We start from the raw sequence: 26434 nt of genomic DNA, 5'->3' as shown, positions 1-26434 counted from the left end.
ATAATGATGTGAATTTGAAAATAGCTTCTCTGAAATATGAGGGCAGCCTATACAGCAATTTGATGTTTCAATGTAGTTTCTTACCATTTACTTCCATCTTAAAGTATTCGCCGTGAAATTAAACTATTGATAGAAAGTTGCCAGCCGGAGTGGCCGAGCGGTTCTAGACGCTACAGTCTGGAAGTGCGCGACCGCTACGGTCGCAGGTTCGAATCCTTCCTCGGGCATGGATGTGTGTGATGTCCTTAAGTTAATTAGGTTTAAGTAGTTCTAAGTTCTAGGGGACTGATGACCACAGAAGTTAAGTCCCATAGTGCTCTGAGCCATTTGAACCATTTTTGATAAAAAGTTACTTACCTAGTTAAGTACAATTTGCAAACGTAATTTGCACAATTTCTGTCTCCAGATTTCGAACGAAACACTTTAAAGGTTACATGTGTACTAAATGTTTCTTGAGTTTGGCTAACTTTGTAAATTGCTCTTAGTATTAAGTCAATGGATCAAATGGTTCTGACTACTATGGGACTTGACTGCTAAGGTCATCAGTCCCCTAGAACTTAGAACTACTTAAACCAAACTAACCTATGGACATCGCACACATCCATGACCTAGGCAGGATTCGAACCTAAGAGCGTAGCGGTCGCGCGGTTCCAGACTGTAGCGCCTAGAACCTCTTGGCCACCCCGGCCGGTATTAAGTCAATGAGAATGAATGTATTGATCTTTAGTACTACTCACGTAACCAAAGATAAACCTATATTTAGTTATTATAACTATTCTTATCATATTTTAATGAATATGCGACTGTGGGTTGTAAGTAGTTAGAAGAAAAGTCTGTTGTCCAGATATAACATTATCTCTGCTTGCTTTTGTACTTTTCACGCCACTCAGCAAATAATAAAACAATTAATGAGCTGTAGCTCTATAATGTCAACTAGTAGAGGCTTTTATGCTTCCTGGTGTTTGTTAGGGATCCACCGTGATAGTAAGTCGATACTATAGCTGTTGTTCGCTAGAGAATACGGCTCCATTCTCTGTGGATATTAAAATCCGTGAGCACCTGTAGAAAACGTAGTCTCATCAGTGCTTTGGAAGTTGAGGATCTGTTAGGGTCAGGGCCGCCATCAGATTTTATTGCTGTGGGCTTTTGAGCTACATGAAGTCGTTTGTGTATGAAACCTCAGGACAGCAGAAGGAGTTTTTGGAAAACTCTCTTTGAAGTGTTGCTATTACATCACCCGTTCAAAGTGATCCTAAGTTATTGGTACATTACATATGGCTTATGCCAGTACAAAGCAATACACTATGTGATCAAAAGTATCTGGACACGCCAAGAAAACAACGTTTTTCATATTAGGTGCATTGTGCTGCCACATACTGCCAAGTCTCCGTATCAGCGACCTCACTACTCATTACACATCGTGAGAGAGCAGAATAGTTCGCTCCACGGAACTTAAGACGTGGTCATGTGATTGGTGGTCACTTGTGTCATACGTCTGGACGCGAGTTTTCCTCACTCCTAAACATCCCTAGGTCCACTGTTTCCAATGTGATTGTGGGTCGAAACGTGAAGGGACACGTGCAGCACCAAAGTGTACATGTCGACCTCGTCTGTTGCCTGATAGAGACCGCTGACAGTTGAAGAATGTCATAACGTGTAATAGCCTGACATCTATCCAGACCATCACTCAGGAACTCCCAATTGCATCAGGGTGTACTGCAAGTACTATGGCAGTTAGGCGGGACGCGAGTAAACTTGGATTTCAAGGTCGAGCGGCTGCTCATAAGCCACACATCACGCCGGTGTATGCCAAGCGATGCCTCGCTTCGTGTAAGGAGCGTCAACATTGGGCGGTTTAATAGTGGAAAAACGTTGTGTGGAGTAACGAATCACGGTGCACAGTGTGGCGATCCGATGGTACTGTGTTGGTATGGCGAATGCCCAGTGAACGTCATTTGCCAGCGCGTGTAATGTTTACAGTAAAATTCAGAAGCGTTGGTGTTTTGGTGAGATGGTGTTTTTCATGGAGGGGGCTTGCATCCCTTGTTGTTTTGCGTGGCTCTATCACATCACAGACCTACACTGATGTTTTAAGCACGTTCTTGCTTCCCACTGTTGAAGAGCAGTTCGGGGAAGGCGGTTGCATCTTCCAACACGATCGAGCTCCTGTTCATAATGCGCGGCCTGTGGCGGAGTGGTTACACGACAATAACATCCATGTAACTGACTAGCGTGCACAGAGCCCTGACCTGAATCATATAGAACACTTTCTGGATGTTTTGGAACGCCGACTTCGTGCCAGGCATCACCAACCGACATCGATACCCCTCCTCAGTGCATCACTCCGTGAATGATGGGCTGCGAATCCCCAAGCAACTTTCCAGCACCTGACTGAACTTTTGCTGCAAGAGTGGAAGCTGTCATTAAGTCTAAGGGTGGGCCAATTCCAAATTCAAGTCCCGCATTACCGATAGAGGCCACCATGAACTTTTAAGTCATTTTCAACCAAATGTCCGGATACTTTTTACACACATACTGTATATTTATTTCCGGCCATTAATTCCATATCGCGAAGTACTCAGTTTTGTAACGACTTTCAGGGTTCTTTTTGCTTCAAAGTTTTGTCAGTAAATTTGATACTGCTTATAATGTACAACTTGAATGCCATATTATGATGACAAGTGAAGCATAACACGTTGTCTGTGCCAAAATGAAAGACAGACAATCGGCTACACTCATGAAAATAAATTCTAGGGTAATCCACTGATCTACCTGAAGATGAATGTGTAAGCTCTCGAAGCGACTCATAGAAAAATATAAAAGTGACTGGCATAGATACTTGCTATAATTTTTATGTTATTTACAAGATTGTTTCATTAGTTTATAAGGTTCCCGCCATTAGTTCTCAACGTACGTCGCTTGACAAGACGACACCTGGGAACGGCGAGCAGTAAACCAAGCAGGAAAAGTAATTGTGGTTCTCAGGGTTCTTACTTTTTCTCAAAACGAGGTGACTAACGGACCACGCTCACCTGCGGCCCAACTTGGTAATCCCCACTCCGGGTCAGAGTGCTGCTTCCCCATTAAGAGGCGAAGGAGAGTGGTGTGCCGCACTCAAAACTTCAGCGGAAGTAAATCCGTCTGTAACACGCAATAACGGACGCGGAGAGCAAAGTTTCATACTTGTGAAGGCCAAGTCTGCTTTAAACACACAGGAAACGGAACGTGACCATCTTCCCTATCATTCAGCAATCTATTCAGATCTGCAGATATTTCTAAATTTTGTCTTACTGTCTGTAGATAATAGCGTAGGACAGATGGGTATTATTGTTAAGCCAGAGTACTGCCCAGGATGGCATTAGCACCACTATGCCGTTAAGGTATCTTGTAACTGTCCTCAGGGATAAGCGCTGAATCTAATGTAATTTTACATGCCTTTCAGTATAATGTTAACAATGTTATCAAATAAAATGAACAAACATCTTCCGAACAAGCCTTGAAGGCCCAGTAGTGCCGCCCGGCCGCCGTGTCATCCTCAGTTCTTAGGCGTCACCGGATACAGATACGGAGGGCAATGTGGTCAGCACACCGCTCTCCCGGCCGTTATCACTTTTCGTGACCGGAAACGCTACTTGTCAGCTCCTCATTTGGCCTCACAAGGGATGAGTGCACCCCTCACTTGGCAGACGTGTAATGCCAGTAGAACTATAAATAATAACTGCACACAATTAATCATCATTATTTGCTTCGAAATGGATTCGTATATAATTAGAATCGCCTCTTTCATGGAAACAAGAGATCACAATTTTCATCCATAGACAGCACTCTTCAGATGAAGTATGTAACGGTGTTAAACGCTGATAGTTTGCTGGATTCTGGACCATTTTCCGTTAACCTGTCTCTCAAAAAATGCTTTATCGTGGAGAGGTCGTTAAATTTTCGAGGAAAAATGATGCTTTTTTGTTATGGTTTTAGGGCGCAAAACTGCTACGGTAATCAGCGCCCGATCTATGGCTAAGTGGAGGTTAAAAAGGCCGAATGGGAAATCAGCAGCAATGGGAGTGAAACTCAAAAGGGTGGAAACTAAAAACCGAAGAAAATCTTAGAAAACTACCATGGAAGGAAGGATTGCTTTCCCCGAAAAAGCGCTTCAAATGACCGATGTCATCTCACTGACACTGATAAATTCGAGGACTCAATCGGCTTATGAGTTATCAATAAAGATGTTTTTGCGACCTCGACCTAGGAGTTTTTAATCCATACATTTTCTGTACACATATTACTTTATTTATCTTTTTTCCGTACTTCTATTGCGCGTGCGTTAACTTAAACCTTTTTCGTGAGGGAATCCCAGCATTTTTGTTACGTTAAGTAATTAAATATTTGTTATCTATATCATATGTGTTCGCCTCCATATCTGATCGATAAGCGTAGATGGCTGCCACGTACAATACCCAGATTCGATTCTCAGTACTACGTAAGCTTTTTCCTTAGTGGGTGGACAGGTACGGGGTGTACTCACACTTGTGATGCTATGTAAAGAGCTCTTTCAATGAAAAGTGGTGGCTGCAAGGTGTGGAAACAATAGTACAATTTTAGCGTTAGCGTTTTGGAAGGAGTTCACTAACATTCACAGAACAATAGCAAGATACCTTTAGTAATTTAACTTCCATTATACGATGTATACAAATGTAATAATTATTATTTTCTTCGGTCTGTATCAGACACCAGTCATTACACCTATTCATAAGCTAGTGAGCTTAATCACTCTTATTACACTGATTATGGACAAGTACGTGCTGGAAAATACATTAGAACGCGACAAAAATAAAGATTTCGTAATAACTGGTGTTAAACTGTTATCTTTCTTAAAGTAAAAGACTGTCATTTTTACAACGTTGATCATTTTTCCTATATAGATCTAGTATTCATACTGCCGCAATTGTGTTTTAATACGAAGTGATTGACATCAGAAAAAATTCCTTAGTCCATAAATGGATGTAAAGAAGATGTATCACTCGCAGAGCTGGTTACAGAAATGAGGAAGTGTTTATACTACGAATATCGCAAAACTGGCCGATATCCAACGGCATGGCTACACGAAAAGGCTAACTGACATATGGCACTGCCAACACCTAATTTTATACAGCCATGACTCTATTATGAGACAAAGAATGACAGTATAACGAAAATTTCTACATGTATAAGATACAAGAAACTATGCTCAATTCACTAGGCCTATAGTAAATATGAACCAACATTAGCTGTTCGTTAAGTAACACAAAACCCGGAATTACTGAATGAGAAAGAAAATAGCACAAAGTTACGATAAAAATCTAAACTGTTTTCGGCTAAAGAAAAGCATTAACAATAACAATGATTAAAAGATAATACATGCTTAATACTCAACATTAAGGGAAAGTAATACTGTGACCCGACGTGTAGATACGGAATGCAACCAGCGTTATAAATGGCTACGATTACAAATCAGTGAGTAAGTAGATAAATCTGAAGTAGATATCACTAATCCATCAGCTGTTACATTAAAGCACGTTACGAAAATCGAACTTCATGAATGTAATCATAGTACCTTATGCTTAAGTATTTGCTATAAAATATAGCACCAACTGATACCCGACACATGTCAAGGTACAAATTCACCGATGACCAATAAGCATTATTTTGGAGCATATGTTCGTGAGGTCAGTCGTATTCGAAGACCAACATGCAGAGGATATAGATAACAAAATTCAGCTTAATGTCTAGGTATTACATGTGTAATGACATATCGATCAATGTAACTCAAAGCCACCCCCTCCCCTCTCCTCCTCCCAATTCAATAATAGCAGAGTTCAAGGAAACTGCTTAGTAACTCGATCAATCTTGTGTACTGTTTCTTGCTTTTGGTTCACGAGTAGAATCCCAACATCATGGAGGCTCGCCCTGCTGTAGGACTTCTGTGATACAAGAAGCGGCAAGTGGCCTAAGAACAGAAAATCTGCTGATGTACTGCAGGAGGTGGTGTTGTGGAAATCAGAAAGCCTTTGCAATGTGCACTCAACCACCTAGTAGAGCAGCTTAGCTCCACTATCCTACGTGATGTAAGCGACGCACTCCTTATTTATCGTCGCTCTCCCACAGCGTTCAGAGTATCTTGGGGTTTTCGCAGAATAATTCCTAATCGCGTTCCCAGCTGCTTACAGTAAATGCACATTTTTATCATAACAGTAACAGAATACACGATATACAACAGATCAGTTCGGATATGAAGAAAATTCCTATAGCAGACAAACCATATGAAAATGTTAGAGAATTACAGCTCCACCCTCATGTGCTTCCGTGGGGGGAGAGGGGAGGGGGTACCCTCTGATGTTGAAATGGGTAAGCAAGACGGCTCACGGGGCCCCGGGTTCGATTCCCTGCCCGGTCGGGAATTTTCTACTCTCGGGGACTGGGTTTTTGTGTTGTCATCAATCGTGAAAGTGGCGAGACTGGACTGTGTAAAGATTGAAATTTGTACGGGCGCTTGATAACCGCGCAGTTGAGCACCCCACAAACCAAATATCATCATCTTCAACAACAACATCGGGTGTTGGTTGCGTGGACACGTAGCAAACCTACAGCCGTTAGTACACTTTCTTAGATGTCATTTGAGATGCAACAGTTTGCTACCTTGGTTCGGGTTCCTGGGGTTTTCATATTTCAATTTGTCTTTTCCTTGGCCAAGCGCCGTTTACCAGGCAAACTACTGCAATACAGCGAGCGCCACTACTGCCAGCTAAATAAAAGATTCAAACTACGGAAGGCACTAACTACTTATAGGTATAGTTAGCAAATGAAAGATTTTAATAGAGAACAAACAGTGTATTTACCTTAATAGTCAAAATATATATGCTAGTTCACGACATCCAGTCTTACAAATTACAAAACTCCGCCATCTCTCTCCCCACGTCCACCACTGCTGGCGGCTCACCTCCAACTGCCCAACGCTACGCGCTGTTAGCATCCAGCTGCCGCTGCCCGGCACTACAATGGCAGACAACAATGCAAACTAGCCACAGACTGCACATATCACAGCCAGTGATTTTTCATACCGAGCGCTAAGCGGCGTTACCAATAAGAAAACCTAGACAGACTACTTACACACTTTAGTGGGTAAGGAGGTACCTTGAGGGATTTAAGAATGGTAATTTTTCTAAAAAATCTATCTGAGAGCTTGAAAATTCATCCGTGTGAATTACTTCAGAGAGCGCAAGCTGGACAGAACTTTTCTTTGATTATGCTGAAAATATGAAGAAGGCCCTTCGCGCCGTTTGTGTTGAACCTAGCGAAAGGAAGGTCAATAAAAACATAATTCATGGTATGCGACCTTTGGATTACTCAAGCATAATATTCAGTAGCAAACCCGCGAGACTACGCGGAGCATTGAAAGTATTGATTCCTTTTTTTCCTCAACAAAGAAGACCACCTGACCAAAGTAAACAAGTCTGGAATGCGCGGTTCCTGAAAATCAGGGATTCGGGAAATTACTTTAGATGTAACTAGTCTGGCCATTTTGCACACAACTCTAAAACAAAATGACGGAAAACTGGGAACAGCTGATGGTTTCCTAAGAGGGGTAGCCAAAGTAATTGGTCAGCCAAGAGTAGTAATAGGATAAGGGGCGCTGCTAAACCTTCCTAACTTTTGCCTTGCTGTTAATCATGAGCCAATTTGCGGACTTTGGAACTGAGTTAGTAGTATCTCATCGATATCGTACAGCCGATACCTCAAATGTAATAATGTTTGTAAATTCGGGCAGTTGGAACCTGTTCCCAAGAAGTTTCGTTTCGTTCATTGACCGAATTTGCCATTATTAGGAAAAATACAGGTTAGCAGAACAATTGGGGAGTACTCCTTGACCATTGAGATCTTTGTAGGTAAACAGCTTGCACTTGATATTCTTTTGAGAGGTGACTTTTTCTCCCTAAAACTCAATGTCTTCTCTATTATTCTTCTAATAATCTACTCTTCAAAAAAGTTTTCCCTGAGGAATATTGTGCCAGACGTCGGCATTCTTCCTTCCTTCAAGTTAATAATCTTAGACCATTGAATCTCAGTTTGAAGTCGGACACTTACCTCATGAGTAGGCATATCAATTGTTGCATTTGCACAGACAGATACCTGACGTTTTCACTGATCTTTTTGGGGCTTACTAATAAAACTGAATATGAAGTTCAGCTGAACGATAAAATCTCTGTCAAGCATTTTCCCGACTGTTTGTTACCTCCGAAAGTGCAGGACTTGAGAAAAATAATAAATATCCCCACATGAATGTCCCATGTTGCTAGTATCGACAGCGGAGGGAAAAAGGTACACGCTAGTGGTCGACTGCAGCGCCATTAACCAAAAACTGGTTTTGCAGTCTGTCCGTTTGCCTGACCTACACACCCTTTTTATCTGGTTTTTTGAGTGGTATTACTTCACTGTCCTTGATCATTATCAAGCTTGCCATCAAAATCCGCTTGCTGAACAATCTAGAGATTAGATAAGATTAGATTAGGACTTGTTCCATAGATTATGACTATGACACTTCGTAATGATGAGGAACGTGTCCGGTTAATAAAAGGTGTCTATACAAGATATTACGTTACACATAATATTACATGACAATCACTATTTGTTTCTTTCTTTATTTATTTTGTTGGTAGGGATTGGGAAATTACCCACTTACTATATTGAAAAATTCATCTAATGAGTAGAAGGAGTTGCCATTAAGAAATTTTTTTAGTTTCGTTTTAAATGCTATATGGCTATCTGTCAGACTTTTGATGTTATTAGGTGAGTGACCAAAGACTTTCGTGGCAGCATAATTTACCCCCTTCTGAGCTAGGGTTAGATTTAACCTTGAGTGGTGAAGATGATCATCCTTTTTCCTAGTGTTGTAGCCACGAACACTGCTATTACTTTTTAATTCGTTCGGATTGTTAACAACAAATTTAATATATTGTGAGGCTACAGTGAAGATTTCTAGCTCTTTACATAAGTGTCTGCAGGATGATCTTGGATGAGCTCCAGCAATTATTCTGATTACACGCTTTTGTGCAATGAACACTCTTTTACTCAATGATGAGCTACCCCAGAATATGATGCCATACGAAAGCAGAGAATGAAATTAGACGTGGTAAGCTAATTTAATCATATGTATATCGCCATAATTTGCAATGACCCCAACAGCATAAGTAGCTGAACTCAAACGTTTCAGCAGATCCTCAGTGTGTTTTTTACAGTTCAACCCCTCATCCATGCACACACCTAGAAATTTTGAATATTGTACCTTAGCTACCGATTTCTGATCGAAGTCTATATTTATTAATGTTGTCATTCCATTTGCTGTGTGGAACTGTATATACTGTGTACTATCAAAGTTTCATGAGAGCCCATTTGCAGTGAACCACTTATTGATTTTCTGAAAAACATCATTTACAATTTCACCAGATAATTCTTGACTGTTGGGTGTGACTTATATCATCGGCAAACAATTGATGGTTTTCTCTATAGATTATAATTTATTTGAATATAACAGGGCGCCTTTTGATTTGTCTACTGATGGGGCTACATTATCCCATTTGTCAGACAAAGCGCTTTCGGAACTTAAATTCCAGTGCGCCTACTTAAATGTTGTCGTAATATAAAGTCACTCATTTCCTGAACATCAGGAATACGTTCGTGAGGTATTAAGCAACATTAGAGACACTAGACTGACAGAAAAACATAGCAGAGTCATTCTCGTCTCATACGGAAATATTCATTTTTGGTCATCTTGTTCCATTCAAGATATAAAGGTTGATATTGAAAGCAACAGGCAGACAGGAAAGGAATAACAAGTTTCATTAGCGTGGTACATTTTATCAGAAAATTTACTTTGACGTTTGCTCAGTTAGCCATGCCTCTTAACGAACTCCAGCGTAAAGGTGAATTTTTAATCTGTGGCGATAGACATCTTAAAACGGGTCCTTAGCAATACTCTTGTTCTTGGTAAACCAGATTTTCGGTACGAATTCATTTTGCTGGCTGGAGCCTCTAGTTCAGGCATTGCGCAGTTCTGACCGTCGGCTGATAGTCTACGTATCGAGAGCTCTTTCTGCCTGGGAGCTTAAATATTCGTTGTATGAGCTGGATGCATTTGTTGTTCCCTTTGACTCTGACATATTTAAATTCTATCTGCAGTACAGAAAATTTCGTTTAGAGGCAGACAACCAGTCCATCAGATGGTGGGCTCACGGAACGGTGCGAATGTTTAAAGTCATAATTTAACGGCGCAAGTACTGATTTTAATTCTGTTGCTTTGTGCCTGTATAGTAATCCGTTACTTGGTTAGTATATCCATTCCAAGCTGGCAGTGAACCAGAATTATGCTTTATTTATCGCTTTAAAGGAAGCGTGAATACACATAGATAATATTTTTTATTGGTTTTATTGTTTAATAATGTCATTTTCATTTTAGGTAAAGGTTGTTAATCAGTTCAGCTAGCTGAATGTAGAACTTGCTATTAAAGTAATGGAATTTTTTTATTATTGAATTTATTTCATTTTGACACGTGGAAAAGTGACTGAAAATATTTGATATTTGTTATACAGTAGAAGAATAAGTACCAAAAGCTTCGTGCTAGTATTCACGTTAAAAATTTGCCCCGAACTTCCCAACGCCCTCCTCCCCTCTGCCACACGCCCTGATAACTGATGGTTCAAAGTGAGGGAACTCCCCGGTTTAGTTATCTTTCTTGACCACGTCCTCAGGATTCCCTTTCGCAGTGAATACAATGTATATTTTTTATAAATTTTGGGCTTAATGCGATCTTGAAATCATTGGAGCACATGAGGTGTTTTCTAAGCAAAAAAATTTTTATCTGTTCTGATCCCCATATTACCTCAGAGTCATGGAATTGAAGAAATTGACACCAAATGTAAAGGAAACGCTTATCCTCCAACAATGCTACAAACATGTAACAATTCTGATAGCTCTCTGGGACTATGAGCATCTCTAGTGTACGTATTTTCACTCTCGTATTTTGAAAATGCATATGTGGATATAGCACTTGATAGCTCTCAGTGATGAAGTACAGAGCTTTGATATAAAGTCTAATTTACAATTACAGAAAACAAGATTGTATGAATATGGATTATTATTCTAGAATACTTATTACTTCCTGCGTCACTAAGAGTCAGCTACTCTCTCGGGAACTTTATTATTATGTTGCACTGTTATTCGCCATATTTGAACAGTAATACTTGTTATGTTTACTCGGTCTGAGCAGGAACGTGCGCCTTTAATGAAATTTAATTAGGCCATATTTAACGACAGCTTAAAAAGCGTGTACTCGCTCGGACGCGCATTACGTTCTGCTGGTCCATTAATTGCTAATCGCGGGTGGCCGATGTTCGTGCGTGCTCTTCCACCGCCAAACTGCGCGAATGTCGCCGCATAGCGCCTCGTAACTCATAATTAAATAAAGATAACGCCGAATTAATACCTAATTAGCGGAGTAAAACAATAGCACCTGCTGAAACAATGCGCTCCCGCCAGCAATATTTAGCTTCAATTTTAATGAATCGCTAAACTAATTTACGCCACACCCGGACAGGCAGGCAAGCACGAGCTGCTTGTTTGCAGCGCTGCCCATCCTGTGGCCGGATTAATACAACGTGAAAGTGAAAACTAGGTTGCAGGTCGTTTTTATCTTTTATGTTTTTGTGATGTTTATGGAAGTGGAGGAACAGAGGAAAATTTCGGGCGCAAAACTGTTTGTCTCAATTTCATAACGAAAAATGGAAAACGCAAAAATTAAATTGGACGATATACTATCAGCAGCAGAGCGTCGGAGTTATTGTACTCTTTTTAAAGTCCTGGTTTAAGCTAATTTTCTATTTGCGCTGTTTTTAGCTGTCTCTATGGCAAACTTATAGCTCTGTCTGCTTACTGAAGCTGTGTACCAAAGTACAACATTTCCAAACATACGACGGCTGAACAGCAGAGATTCAGATTAATCTTTTCCTGTAGCTTCCGTGATAGTTTCCTATTTGTGGCATTAATATTTGAAAAGAGCAGGTTTTGTGTATAATGTCCATAGGTGACTGCGCTCTCATATCGATAAGTTGGTAGTAATGCTCTATTTTGTACACAACAGTGAAGGAGCAGCAGTACGGCGCAAAAAAAATTCTGCGTTCGTTTAAACCATTCAGCCTCTGAAACTTACGGAAAGTCGCAGCAAGCTTACGATGAACACACAGTATCTCGTGCAACAGTGTCTGGGTGGTTCACGGACTTCAAAATGGCCGACTTTTCTCCTTAAGCAATGTGGCCATGATGTGTCTTTTTCCTCTGTGCCTGAAATCAACATCTATACAGCTGCTGCTGTTGTTCATGAGAGTCGGCGGATAACATTTCGTAACCTCAGTGAAGTGATGAGAATTCCATACTGCAGTGTCTTTACGATTTTGTATTATCATCTCCACACGACTCGTGTTTGTGCCCGTTGAGTGTTAGGTCTATTTTTCTCCAGAACGAAAAGTTGTGCGAATGGCGACAAACAGTGAAGTGCTGCATGTCTTTGCTGATGGAGGTGAAAATGCGTTTCTGGGATCGATTATTACTGTGATGAGTCGTGGCAGCCTTATTACAATCGTGAAGGAAAAAGGAGCTAGTACAGTGTGGAGATAACCAGTTTCTCCACAGGAAAGAAGTCGAAGGTTGCTCCTTCTGCAGGAAAAGTGATGGTTACTGTCATGCAGTGACGTACCAGAATGCAGTTCCCACCTCACATTATTGTTACAGCAGCGGTGTTGGCTAAACAGAGGAAGCCCACTTCAAGGAAACGGCCAGAGCTTTCTCGGAGTGGGAGGCGACTTCAACATGACAATGCGCAGGGTCACTTTGTAAATCAAGCCACGCAGTTTGTGGATCAATTCAACATTACCTGTGTACCGCACACGTCTCTTAGCACCGATCTTGCACCCTGTGTTCATTTCCTTATTCCCATCACTAATGCCAAGCCATGGGGCTTCACTTTGAGGATTCTGAACTAGTACCCAAGAAAAGTGAGGCGATTTTCAAGGATTTGACGAAGAGCGGACAGCACCTTGTGTTCGAGAACTGGCAGAGACACAATAAAAAGCGCATTCAAGTAGGAGAGTGTAGTGCAGGGAGATGGAGTAATAAATAACTGTGAAAAATGTCAGCCTGTATTTTCCTGATCAGACCACATACTTTCCCTTTTCTTTGGAACGTCCAATTCATGTTCTTTTAACACTGTTTTCTTCCAATAACTTATTTTTCATTCATCTAAAGACGCAATCTTTACCTGATAAATGCATTGTGTTGTGCCGAACGAAATAGCACTCGCCAGCACAGTGGAGGTTGTCAAGGTGATACTATAACATATACAGAACATTAGATTACTTTATTATAACTAGAACTATACGAAATACTTAACTTTGAAACAATCTGTTGCCACAGGAATGTCATGTATATTTTTGAATGTCACACCATGTGATGCAGTATAAGATAATAGTCTCTTCCCTCAAAGTGGTAGAGTGTACAAAGTTGGCTGCAGTTCTAATACAGCTTTCGCATTGCTGTCTGCAGTGAGGTGGTGCTGCCGTCTTCGACGATGATCGCAGACTAGGCAGACCAGCACTCGGCTCCGACGCAAGTAAGCGTGATGCAGCGCTGGCGCATGGAACCCCTGACGACGTGTCTAAGCCGACGTCACCCAGTGGTCGTTCTGTCGCCTGGCAGCCACTGTGCGTACTTGTGGTTCCTTTGCGAGATACCAACCTTACAATGGGATGTTGTTCTTCCGATGGTATCACATTTCAGAGAGCAATTACTGTGTTATAAGAGTAGAAGTCAAACAAAGTATTTAAACAGTTATATTTCCTCTGTTTGCACATGTGCAGTTAATTATTGTAGAGAGAGTATATGAGAACGAGTAATTCAGAACGTAAAAGGAGATGCAAGTCTAATAGTCATGGTGGACTGAAATGCGATTGTAGAGGAAGGAGTAGAAGAAAGGGTTACGGGAGAATATGAGCTTGTTGTACGACTGAGAGAAGAGAAATACTAATTAAATTCTGCAAGAAATTTAAGATGGTAGTAACGAATACTCTGTTAAAGTGTTACAGCAGGAGGAGTTGTGCTTGGAAAAGGTCGTTAGGCTCGGGAAGATTTCTGTTATATTACATCATTGTGAGGCACAGATTCCGAGATCAGACACACTGGATTGTAAAGCGTACCCAGCGGCAGACTCAATTCACAATTTGGTAATGACGAAGATTAGGCTGAAGTTTAAGAGACTAATCAGGTAGAATCAATGCCCAAAAAAGTTGGATACGGAAATACCAAGGAGTGACGAGATATGCTTGAAGTTCTCTAACGCTATAGATGCATTAGTACGGAATAGCTCAGTAGCTAGTACAGTTGAAGAGGAATGGACATATTTAAAAGGGGAAATCACATAAGCTGGAGAGACAAACTGTGGTGTCACCGCCAGACACCACACTTGCTGGGTGGTACCCTTTAAATCGGCCGCGGTCCGGTAGTATACGTCGGACCCGCGTGTAGCAACCATCAGTGATTGCAGACCGAGCGCCGCCACACGGCAGGTCTAGAGAGACTTCCTAGCATTCGCCCCAGTTGTACAGCCGACTTTGATAGCGATGATTCACTGACTTCTACGCTCTCATTTGCCGAGACGATAGTTAGCATAACCTTCAGCTACGTTATTTGCTACGACCTAGTAAGGCGCCAGTATCCGTACTATTGATATTGTGAATCATATACCATAAAGAGCGACGTTCGTCATGAATGGATTAAAGTGAAGTATTTCACCAGCTACGTCCGTTTTTCTCAATTCTAATTCCCTTGTCATGTTCCAGACCTCACGCCAGCCTGCGTGAGCTGAAACGCGTGCATTTCGGCCTCCTTTACGAACACGGTTGGCTCTCCTGCCAACCACAACATTGGCGACGAGGCATTACCGCGTTCTTTTCTACATTGCCCTGATTTACTTGTGTAATGGCTTCGCCTCAGTCTCCAGATGTACTGTCCGAATTTTATCGCTTACAGAATCAGCAGACGCAGGCCTTACTGGATGCCCGTGGACAGCTCGTCCAGGGTCAACGTGCGATGCAAAACGATGCGGCAGCAGCCCCTTCACCGCTAACGCAGACACAACACGCTGTTGCACCCACTTTTCGACCTTTTGATGCTGCGCTGGAAAGCTGGACGGAGTGGTCACGCCAATTTGGATTCCATCTCGCCGCCTACAGAATTCAAGGTAACGAGCGACAGCCTTTTTTGTTATCGTCCGTAGGGCTGACCAAGTACCGTGTGATAGTCAAATTATTTCCCCGACGCGACGTCGCAACTCTGTCCTACGAAGAAATTTTGTCTGCATTAGAGGCATATTTCAAGGGATCAGTCAATGTAGGTATACCTTGTTTCGTACAAAACGTACGGCAGGTCGGACTAATCGGGAGTGGGTTGCAACCTTGCAAGGCCTTACTAGAAATTGTGCTTTTGAGTGTCAATGTGGACTCCCTTATTCAGATACTATGGTACGTGATGCAATTGCACAGAACGTTTCTGATGTTCGTATAAGGGAACAGATTTTGAAACTAGTCAGTCCTTCCCTTCAACAAGTGATGGACATATTGGATCGGCAGGACACATTTGACTTTGCTCAGGAATCATTTGAAACTTCGCCAGCAGTGTGTCAGGTTCACCGGCCCGCCGGGCGAGCTGCACGGAGCAGTAAACACCCCTCGCTCCCGGCCGCGCCGCTGCCGCCAGGCTCTCAGCCACGTGTGCCGCGTAGGCAAGCAAATGCAGTGATAAAATCATGCCCGCGGTGTGCTGCTAAACATTCGCGTGCGAATTGCCCGTCACGCCAAGCTATTTGCTTTTATTGTAAGAAAAAAGACATGTTCAGTGTGTTTGCCAGATAAAGCTCAGATCGGAAGCTCAAAACCGTTCCAGACCCTTTGCTTCGCGCTGGAATCGGAATCGAACCAAGGATACTCAGGCTCGCGAAACTTCGCCAATGGAAATTCATGTAGTTCATTCCACTCCGCCCAGTGCCAATATCTCTAACAGTGACTGTGTTCGTCCCAAAAATAGTGTGCGTCGACATTAACGGCAAAGTAATACCTTTCCAGCTCGATACCGGAGTTGCAGTTTCACTGATCAATCAAGACACTTACAACCTGCTGGGCACACTTCCGCTGCGTGTCGCAAATGTGAAGTTGCATAGCTATTCCGATCAAGATATCCCTGTGTTAGGACCGTGCAGCCTTCTTGCAACATACACAGGACAAACAAAACTTGTATCATTTTACGTCCTTCGTTCTTCTTCTGCAGTGAACTTGTTTGGTTTCGATTTATTTCAGTCGTTTAATATGTCTATAGTAAATCAGGTCCTATCAGTGAACCAGACTGTGCCTTCAGACAGTGTTTCTCGTGTATGTGAAGAATTTGCAGACATTTTTGCACCGGGCCTCGGTTGCGCTAAAAGCTATAAAGCACATTTGGAACTGAAAGTAAACGCGCAACCGAAATTTTTCAGAGCGCGCAATGTTCCCCACGTATTGCGTGATGAGGTCGCAAAAACATTACACGATTTGGAATCACAAGGTGTAATTGAACGTGTGCAGGGTTCTCTCTGGGCATCACCCTTAGTAATTTTGCCAAACCCTTCCGGCTAATTGAGACTTTTGTGGACTTCAAGGCAACAGTGAATCCACAACTAGTGATTGCAACTTTTCCTTTACCCCGCCCGGAAGATCTTTTTGACAAACTGTGCCCGGGTAAATATTTTTCGAAGTTGGACCTAGCGGATGCGTACTTGCAAATACCGGTGGACGAAGAATCTCAGCGCGTTTTGGTGGTTAACACACATCTTGGTTTGTATCGACTCAAACGATTGCCATTCGGGTGTGCATCCGCCCCTGTATTGTTTCAGCAATATCTACAAACTGTTTGTGCGTCGGTCCCTACTGCAGCAAATTATCTGGACGATATTGTGATCTCTGGAAAGACGGAAGAAGAACATTTGGCCAATTTCAGAACATTATTTCAGGTCTTGTGACAAAATGGTCTTCGCTTGCGGAAGGACAAATGTGTATTTTTTGCCCGGGACTTAGGATACTTGGGACATGTCCTCAAAGCCCAAGGCATACATCCCAGTCCAACGCACCTTCGTGCCATACAAGACTTGCTTTTGCAGCGGAATTTGAAGCAGCTATAGAGTGTGCTCGGAAAAATAAATTATTACCATCGCTATGTGCCGCATGTCTCTTCCATTTCAGCTCCTCTTCATCGCTTACGCCGTAAGGGTGTTCCGTTCGTCTGGACGACGGAATGCGAACGCGCCTTTCGCCACTTGAAATCAGTGTTGCTCTCCAATACTTGCCTAACGCCATTCGATCCCCAGAAAACCCTCTTGTTGATGGTGGATGCATCGGATTTCGGGATTTGTGCTGTGCTTGCGCACAAAGATGGATCGCACGATCGCCCTATTGTCTTTGCGTCCAAATTGCTCCCGTCTGCGCAAAGAAATTCTTCACAGATCGAGAAAGAAGCATTGGCTCTCGTATTTGGTGTTACAAAGTTTAATGATTTCTTGTATGGTCGGCACTTTACTATAATCACAGACCACAAAACTTTGACATCGCTTTTTCATTCGACCAAGCCTGTACCTCCACGTACAGCGCAGAAATTCATTCGCTGGTCTATTTTCCTCTCGCAGTACCGCTACGATATCGGTCCACTGCTAAGCACGGCAACGCCGATGCGTTGTCCCGCTTGCCTGTTGCTGAGGATAGGGCATTTGATTCCTCCGAACTTGCTTGCATGTTCATTGATGCGGAAAGCGATGACGTGGTCGAATCGTTTCCGATTGATTTTCGTCGTGTAGCTACAGCCACAGCTGCCGACCCTGTCCTTGCTCCCGTTCTGCGTTTTGTTGCTACGCAATGGCCCTTATCAAAGTCACGGATCGGGGACCCGTTGGTTCGCCGATTTTTTGCTCACAAGGGGAGACTTTTTGTACTACATGGTGTTTTGCTGTTGCGTTTTGATTATGATCAGTCCAGGGTCGTGGTACCACGTTCGTTACAGTCCTCTGTCTTACAGCTTCTTCACAAAGGACATTGGGGTATAGTGAGAAGGAAACAACTTGCTCGTCAGCACTGTACTTGGTTCGGAATCGATGCCGCGATTACGAATATGTGCTCTTCTTGCATGGTGTATGCCGAACAACAATCAGCACCACCGCGGAAATTCTTTGCATGGCCAAAAGCCACTTCCCCTTGGCAACATCGATTTTGCTGGTCCATTGTGGAATGCTCGATGGTTGATTGTGGTAGATTCATTCAGTAATTTTCCTTTTGTTGTCCGGATGTCTTCCACGACGTCATCTGCCACCATCCAAACGTTATCTGCTATCTTTTGCATTGAAGGTCTTCCACAGACTATTGTTTCCGACAATGGCCCACAATTCATGTCCGCAGAATTTCAGTCATTCTGCAAGGCCACTGGTATTCAACATCTGACGTCCGCGCCGTTTTCGCCGCAGTCCAACGGTGCCGCTGAGCGACTGGTCAGGACTTTCAAGTCACAGATGTTGAAGTTGAAAGAGTCGCATTCTCTGGAGGACGCGTTATGGCTCTTTTTGTCCTCGTATAGCTCTCAGCCCCGAGATGGTAGCTCGCCGGTTGAGTTGCTCCACGGTCGCCCTCATCGAACCTTGATGTCTTTGCTACATCCTCCGCATCATGTTCCTGTGCGCGGCAGACACCTGCTTTTGCTCCAGGCGACGTTGTCTACTATCGCCACTATCGAGGTTCACGGCGTTGGCTCTAAGGGCGCACTCTTCGCTGCCTCGGACGCGCTATGTATCTGGTTTTGGGGGCGTCTGGTGAGGTGCGTCGGCATCTCAATCAGCTGCGCCTCTGTCGTCGCACGGGATCTGCCGCTCGGTCAGCGCTCCGGGGACCCATCTACTGGCTCGCCTCAGCCCCAGGTGTTACCGACGCTGCCTTCCATTTTGCCCCACGGCGACACGCCGCCGCCGCCGCCGCCGCCGCCTGTTCTCCCGCCGGCGACACTCGCAGTGGACGCGTCGCTGCAACCGCCGGGCACCTTCCTGGGTCACGCGCCGGCGATCGCTTCCCGGGACCAGTTGTCCTCCGACATGGAACTCTTGCCCGCTCTGGACCATGTGTCGTCTTCGCCAGTCGGGTGCCCCGGCCCGATTGAGGTCGACCCTTCGGCCCCTCCTGTCTCTCTACGGGCGCATACACCGCATGTTGGCGTGCACCCTGGAGGAGGTTTTCAGGCGTTTCCTCGCTCCCCGCGGTCCGAATGGCAGGGTGTGCGTGGCACAGCCTCGCCTGTTGTTTGGCTCCCCACCTCGTCGCATACGTCAACATGCGGTCCTCCCCACGGCGGGCGGAAGTCTTATTCCACAACCGTACGCCGATTTGCGGGGGAGGAATGTGGTGTCACCGCCAGACACCACACTTGCAAGGTGGTAGCCTTTAAATCGGCCGCGGTCCGGTAGTATACGTCGGACCCGCGTGTCGTAACTATCAGTGATTGCAGACCGAGCGCCGCCACACGGCAGGTCTAGAGAGACTTCCTAGCACTCGCCCCAGTTGTACAGCCGACTTTGCTAGCGATGATTCACTGACTGCTACGCTCTCATTTGCCGAGGCGATAGTTAGCATAGCCTTCAGTTACGTTATTTGCTACGACCTAGCAAGGCGCCAGTATCCGTACTATTGATATTGTGAATCATATACCATAAAGAGCGACGTTCGTCATTAATGGATTAAAGTTAAGTATTCCACCTGCTATGTCCGTTTTTCTCAATTCTAATGCCTTTGTCATGTTCCAGACCTCACGCCACCCTGCGTGAGCTGAAACTTGTGCATTACGGCCTTCTTTACTAACACGGTGGGCTCTCCTGCCAACCACAAAAAAAACTTAGGTACAAGAAAGGTAATTTCGAAGGAGCCATGGGCAACTAAAAATACTTCAGGTGACAGACGAAAGAAAGAAGCACAAAAATGTTTCGGAAAATTCAGAAATACAGAAGAACAAGTAACTTTGTAAAGAAAAAGAAAGAGAGTGCAGGGAAGTTAAGGCGAAATAGCTACATGAAAAATGAGAAGGAATCGAAAGGAAAAGATCCTCTATAGAACTGAACGACCGCATAGAAATGGCAGTACGTCTTTCGGTGAGCTTAAAAGCAAGGGCGGTAACAACAAGAAAGAAGACAAGTTGCACTTATAAACGCCGATGGGAGGATGTGTAGGTGGAAAGAGTACGCCATAGGTATCTATGAGGAGGAGAAACTATCTGGTGACGTGATAAAAGAAGAAAAAGGAGCTGGTAGTGAGAGATTGGGGATCCAGTATTAGAATTTAGAATACATTTGAAACACTTAAAAATTAAATACGGCAGTAGGAATCGATAATATGCGCTCGAAATATTTAAAATCATGCTGGGAACTGTCAACAAAACCATTATTTACGTTGGTGTGTAGAATGTATGAGACAGGCGACATACCATCAGATTTTTGTTATTACATCATCCATACAATTCCCAAGATTGAAACAGTCAACAAGCATAAGAATTGTTATACAATCAGCTTAACAGATCTAACTTCTGGCAACAACAGGCCGGTGTGGCCGTGCGGTTCTAGAAGTTTCAGTCTGGAACCGCGTGACCGCTACGGTCGCAGGTTCGAATCCTGCCTCGGGCATGGATGTGTGTGACGTCCTTAGGTTGGTTAGGTGTAAGTAGTTCTACGTTCTAGGAGACTGATGTCCATAGATGTTAAGTCCCATAGTGCTCAGAGCCATTTTTGAATTTCTGGCAAGAGTAATACGTAGATGAATGGAAAAGAAAACTGAGGGTGTGTTAGGTGACGATTAGTTTGGCTTTAGGAGCGGAAAAGGCACCAGAGAAGGAGTTCTGACGTCACAGTTAAGACTTACCGAGAATATGGATTGAGAACAAATCGAAGAAAGACACAAGTAATGAGAAGTAACAGAAAGAGGAACAGCTGGAAACTTAAAAATGGTTTCTGCGAAGTTAAACGATTGTGCTACCTACGCAGCAAAATAACCCATGACGGACGGAGCAAAACGGACATAAAAAGCAGTGTAGCAAAGGAAAAAAGAGCATTCCACGTAGGTCTTAATTTTAGGAAAAAATTTCTGTTAATGTACATTGTAAGCATAGCATTGTATGGTAATGAGACATGGGAGGGGAAAACCGGGCACGAAAGAGAACAGAAGCACTTGAGATGTGGTGCTACAGAAGAATCAGTAGATGGACTCATAAGGTAAGGAACGAGGAGGTTCTCCACAGAAACTGAGAGGAAGATAATATAAGGCAAATACGACAAGAAGAATGGCCAGAAAGTTAGGACATCTCTTAATGGTGGTAGTACGTCAAACGGACGACTTGGAGCAGGATAGATACCACAGGAATGTTTAATTCACACTGTTTATACTTTTAAAAACAAATTCATAAAACTTTGTCAGAATGACCAGAAAGGATTCAGGATTTACACTTATAGTGGTGGAAGTTCAAAAATATAACAGAATCATTGACTGTTTTACATTTGTATTTCACCTTTTTCACTTACCATTGGCTGTATTTGTTGTAATAGGTACACTTTAAATTAGATTACATCATGGTCAGACAGAGATTCCGAAATCAGATACTAGATTGTAAGGCGTACCCAGGAGCAGATATAGACTCAGATCACAATATAGTAGTGATGAAGAGTAGGCTGAAGTTCAAGACATTAGTCAGGAAGAATCAATATGCTAAGAAGTGGGATACGGAAGTTCTAAGGAATGACGAGATACGTTTGAAGTTCTCTAACGCTATACATACAGCAATAAGGAATAGCGCAGTAGGCAACACAGTTGAAGAGGAATGGACGTCTCTAAAAAGGGCCATCACAGAAGTTGGGAAGGAAAACATAGGTACAAAGAAGGTAGCTGCGAAGAAACCATGGGTAACAGAAGAAATACTTCAGTTGATTGATGAAAGGAGGAAGTGCAAACATGTTCTGGGAAAATCAGGAATACAGAAATACAAGTCGGTTAGGAATGAAATAAATAGGAAGTGCAGGGAAGCTAAGACGAAATGGCTGCAGGAAAAATGTGAAGACATCGAAAAGATATGATTGTCGGAAGGACAGACTCAGCATACAGGAAAGTCAAAACAACCTTTGGTGACATCAAAAGCAAAGGTGGTAACATTAAGAGTGCAACAGGAATTCCACTGTTAAATGCAGAGGAGAGAGCAGATAGGTGGAAAGAATACATTGAAAGCCTCTTTGAGGGTGAAGATTTGTCTGACGTGATAGAAGAAGAAAACGAGTCGATTTAGAAGAGATAGGGGATCCAGTATTATAATCGGAATTTAAAAGAGCTTTTGAGGACTTACGGTCAAATAAGGCAGAAAGGATAGATAAAATTCCATCATAATTTCTAAAATCATCAGGTGAAGTGGCAACAGAACGACTATTCACGTTGGTGTGTAGAATACATGAGTCTGGCGACATACCATCTGACTTTCGGAAAAGCATCATCCACACATTTCCGAAGACGGCAAGAGCTGACAAGTGCGAGAATTATCGCACAATCAGCTTAACAGCTCATGAATCGAAGCTGCTTACAAGAATAATATACAGAAGAATGGAAAAGAAAATTGAGAATGCGCTAGGTGACGATCAGTTTGGCTTTAAGAAAAGTAAAGGCACGAGAGAGGCAATTCTGACATTACGACTACTAATGGAAGCAAGGCTAAAGAAAAATCAAGACACGTTCATTTGATTTGTGGACCTGGAAAAAGCGTTCGACAATATAAAATGGTGCAAGCTGTTCGAGATATGGACAAAAGTAGGGGTAACCTATAGGGAGAGACGGGTCATATACAATATGTACAACAACCAAGAGGGAATAATAAGAGTGGACGATCAAGAACGAAATGATCGTATTAAGAAGGGTATAAGACAAGGCTGTAGCCTTTCGCCCCTACTCTTCAATCTGTACATCGAGGAAGCAATGATGGAAATAAAAGAAAGGTTCAGGAGTGGAATTAAAATACAAGGTGAAAGGATATCAATGATACTATTCGCTTATGACATTGTTATCCTGAGTGAAAGTGAAGAAGAATTAAATGATCTGCTGAATGGAATGTACAGTCTAATGAGTACACAGTATGGTTTGAGAGTAAATCGGAGAAAGACGCAGGTAATGAGAAGTAGTAGAAATGAGAACAGCGAGAAACTGAACATCAGGATTGATGGTCACGAAGTCAATGAAGTTAAGGAATTCTGCTACCTAGGCAGCAAAATAACCAATGACGGACGGAGCAAGAAGGACATCAAAAGCAGTCCCGCTATGGCAAAAAAGGCAATTCCGGCCAAAAGAGGTCTACTAATATCAAATACCGGCCTTAATTTGAGGAAGAAATTTCTGGGGATGTACGTCTGAAGTACAGCATTGTATGGTAGTGAAACAGGGACTTTGGGAAAACCGGAACAGAAGAGAATCGAAGCATTTGAGATGTGGTGCTATAGACGAATGTTGAAAATTTGGTGAACTGATAAGGTAAGGAATAAGGAGGTTCTACGCAGAATCGGAGAGGAAAGGAATATGTGGAAAATACTGATAAGGAGAAGGGACAAGATGATAGGACATCTGCTAAGACATGAGCGAATGACTTCCATGGTACTAGAGGGAGGTGTAGAGGGCAAAAACTGTAGAGGAAGACAGAGATTGGAATACGTCAAGCAAATAATTGAGGACGTAGGTTGCAAGTGCTACTATGAGATGAAGAGGTTAGCCCAGGAAAGGAATTCGTGGCGGACCGCATCAAACCAGTCAGTAGACTGATGACCAAAAAGAAAAAAGAAGTACACTTTTCCTCATACATAAGAGAGATTCTTTGATGAAATTTGCACGGCATACAAACCATACTTACAGGTGTATGAAACTCTAGAATGTTCCAAATCTATGAAAACTGTGGTAAAAATTGAGATAATTAACTGTACAATTTGAGTTTTTTCTAAACATGAAATTTAAAATTTAACAGCACATTCATTTTTTCATAAAAAGAATTTCTAGAGTTTCATACACCTGTAAGTATGGTTTGTATTCTGTGCAAAATTCATCGAAGAATCTGTCTTACTTATGAATAAACTTGTAACCATAGCAACAAACGCAGCCAATGGAAGAGAAAAAATGATGAACTTTCACATGTAAGAAAATAATTTTGTTAGTTTTTTAAAGTTCCACTGCTATGGTTATGAATCCTGAATCCTTCCTGGTCATGTTGACAATGTCTTATAAATTTATTCGTAAAAGTATAGACAGCGTAAATTAAAGAGTCCTATGGTGGCTCTCCTGCTCCAAGACTGCCCGTTTGACGTCCTACCCCCCCCCCCCCCCCTAAGACATCAAGGAATGACTTCAATGGTACTAGAGGGGAGGGAGCTGTAAAGGGCAAAACTGTAGAGGAAGACAGAGATTGGGATACATTCAGCAAAAGTTGAGGACGCAGGTTGGAAGTGCTACTCTGAGATGAAAAGATTGGCACAGGGGAGAAGTTCGTGGCGTGCCGCTTCAAAGCATTCACAAGACTGATGACTCATTAAAAATAAAAAAGTAAAACTAAGAATAAATCCGAAAGTTTACGAATAGTAAGGTATATTTAAATTCATATTTATACTCTGTAAGCAATTTTAGAGGGCACTTCTATCAGTATTAATACCTGTATGTCCTATTCCAATTGAGTATTGAGTAAGGGGAAAATGTCGCCGTATGCACACTTTCTAATCATTCTTACCTAGTTGTTATGCTTTCTATACTGGACGCAACAGATGCGCTATACACTTTCTCAAGCACACTTTCTTGTCAGTGTACCCTAAAATTTGATCCAGACTCCATTACACGTTTGCATAAGTTACACCAGTACGTTCCGGTACTACCAATACATTTCCTCATTAATTAGATATCAGGATTTATGTCTAATTAATAAGGACTTCAAAGGACGCAGCTGTTCCTTAGTCCCACTAAGGCTATGCCGAAGCACTGCTCTTTCTCAGGGCCTTCCTGACAACTCTAAGACTTCGGTTTTCCTTACTCATTATTGAGTTCATATGCTCGTCCGAGCTTAGACCTCCTTGTGATATTAGTGCCAGAAATTTACCACTTATCTAGCATTCGAAATGTGAAGGCTTCTTTCTGTTTTCTTATGAATCTTATCAAACATTGATCTGGATTCTGAGATATCTACCGTTCAGTTGCACAAATGGAAACAGTACATATGCGATCTATATTTCTCATACAATCATTTAGGGATTTTAGTTTCCTAAAGGTCATCATTAACAAACAATTTCAGAGTCGTGCTGACTGATTTAAATATACAGGGTGAGTCACTAAATATTGCCACCTAGAATAACCCAGAAAATATGATAGTAGCTGAAACGTTTGCGGGACACATGTTGCATGGAACAATGGGGACCATACCATGACGTTGGTTTTTTTATTGTTAGGAGGGGTCGTGTCAGAGATATGAAAGTCAAGTTAGTTTCTTTATTGATGGGATGCTGCAGTTTGGTACTTATTTTCTGATAGCGGTGATAGCGGCTATCGAGATGAATCCAATGTTATGTAACAGTAAGGTCTTTGAAGCTCAACGAAGGTAAAAGGTGGCATGGAAGTACATTTACAGGAGGTTTTCGAATTGATTACCATTGCTACCAGTGCAGTGCGACAGTCTTTTTATCATGGATTGAGAGGCATTCCTTATCACTGAGGCACTTATGGAAGCACATGCTCTGACAATTCTCTCTCGTATATCATGAAAATAGTAAATATTCCCCGAATACGGCGTATCCATATAACGTGCCATTCACATGCAAACACCATTCAACGGTTTCGCAACACAACACTAAGAGGAACGTTAAGAATAGTATCCTCGAATAAAGCGAATGTGAATGATGTATTCCTTTAAAGAACAATTCGATACTCTTCTGATTTACAGAGAATGCCAACAAAATTCAGTGAGAGCCACAGACTTACACGCTGAATGACATACTCAACTACTCACCCTATACGTCGTACATTTAAATATATCTATGATAAATTGAGGAGAACTGGATCTTTAACGCATGGGAAACGTATCCGGCATAAGAAAGTTACTAACGAGGAAACGGAATTGGTAATCTTGCCACTGTGGTTCGAGATCCTTGGGTTAGTTCGCATCAAATCGCAAGGGAATCTGGCTTGAGCCGACTAGTGTTTTTTGTGTTCTGCATCGTCAGAAATATCATCCTTACCATATCAGTCTCCACTAAGAATT

Source organism: Schistocerca gregaria, chromosome 4 (assembly GCF_023897955.1).
Source record: "Schistocerca gregaria isolate iqSchGreg1 chromosome 4, iqSchGreg1.2, whole genome shotgun sequence".
NCBI lineage: Eukaryota > Metazoa > Arthropoda > Insecta > Orthoptera > Acrididae > Schistocerca > Schistocerca gregaria.
The sequence above is the reverse complement of the archived record's forward strand: the minus strand, read 5'-3'. Positions refer to the sequence as shown.